The sequence below is a fragment of the Plasmopara halstedii genome, assembly GCF_900000015.1.
Source record: "Plasmopara halstedii genome assembly, contig: Scaffold_42, whole genome shotgun sequence".
NCBI lineage: Eukaryota > Oomycota > Peronosporomycetes > Peronosporales > Peronosporaceae > Plasmopara > Plasmopara halstedii.
Genome location: NW_020186963.1, coordinates 768,404 through 769,843, shown reverse-complemented (window position 1 = coordinate 769,843; position 1,440 = coordinate 768,404).

The window sequence follows — 1,440 nt, the reverse complement described above, 5'->3', positions numbered from 1 at the left end:
GCAGTGCCTTGAAGGCAGGCGATTTGGTCGAAGTGGTCATTGTACGACCGGACGAGGACATAAATTCGTCATTGCTTCTTGATGAAGCTGTTTTGGAGGACACCAAGAGAGTGCTGAATTCACGAGATGGATCATCGATCCTACGGAATCTCCTGGATCCGTACTCTCCTTTGGTAAAGGAATTTTAAAACGTCGTCTGCAAAGACCCGCCTTCGATCCTACCTTCGGACCGAGGTGTGCGCCATGCGATCGACCTGGTTTCGAGAGCCTAATACTGCGTAACACGCCAATGGTCCCTACTTAAGGAGCAGTGCGACGTCATTGACGCATTTTTCCGCTCGAAGCACGACGCATGGATGGTATGTGAGAGCAAGTCTCTTCATTCGTCACCCACGTTCTGTGTTCGGCCATCATTCCGGCACAGACGCCGAATCCTAGAAAGAATGTTCTTCATAACAGCATGGTGGGATGTGCGAATACAGTGTACTCGACTTGGTAGATAGGTATTACCAATTGCTCATGAGAGCGAGTGATATTTCGCCGACAGCGGTGAGCACGCCGAGCGGCATGCTAGGGGGGTAGCTGGTGATGCCTTAAGGGCTGTCAAATACACCAGCAACATTTAGTCGTCTTGTGATGCATTTCTTAAGGCCCCACCGGGCGTATGCACATACATACTTTGACGAAGAGTTTGTTCACAGTCGTGCGAAGCACGGGAGGAGGAATGAAGAGAATCACATCGTACATTTTAGAGCTGTGCTCAAGTGCATCACACGAACAATCTGTACGCCAATGCAGACAAGTGCATCTTTGGCGCGGAAGAGATACCCTTTTTAGGATGCTTCATTGGGAAGCGCGGCCTTCGAGCGGATTGTAGACTGGCCTGTTTCAAAAAAACAGAAGGAGTTGCGTACTTGTCTTGGTCTCGCCAACTACTTCTACAAGTCGTAAATTACGCAGAAATGGCCCGGCCATTATCCAATTTCCTTAAAAAGGATGCGGAATGATGATGGAACATCTGACATCAGAAAGCTTTTGACGGGTTCAGAGACAGCCTCCTGCATGCACCGATATTGGCGCTGCCAGACCCCGACCGTCCTTTCAGCATCGTCTGTGACGCTTCGGACTTTGCCATCGGCTGTGCGCTACTGCTAGCAGACGCCGAGGAGCGAGATCAGGTGATCGCGTTCAAATCTCGACAGTTCAAAGCTGCAGAGAAGAACTACTCAGTTCAGGACTAGGAGCTCCTTGTGATGAAGTATGCACCTGTCAAGTTCAGGGTCCACCTGCTTGGCTCCAAGCCGTTTGTGGTCTATACAGATCATGCGTCACTACGCACAGCAACTCAGTCGCCCCACCTCTCGCAGAGGATGGTTAGATGGCAATCCTTCTTTGCAGAACATAACTTCAAGGTGGAGTACAAGCCGGGAAAGCAGAATG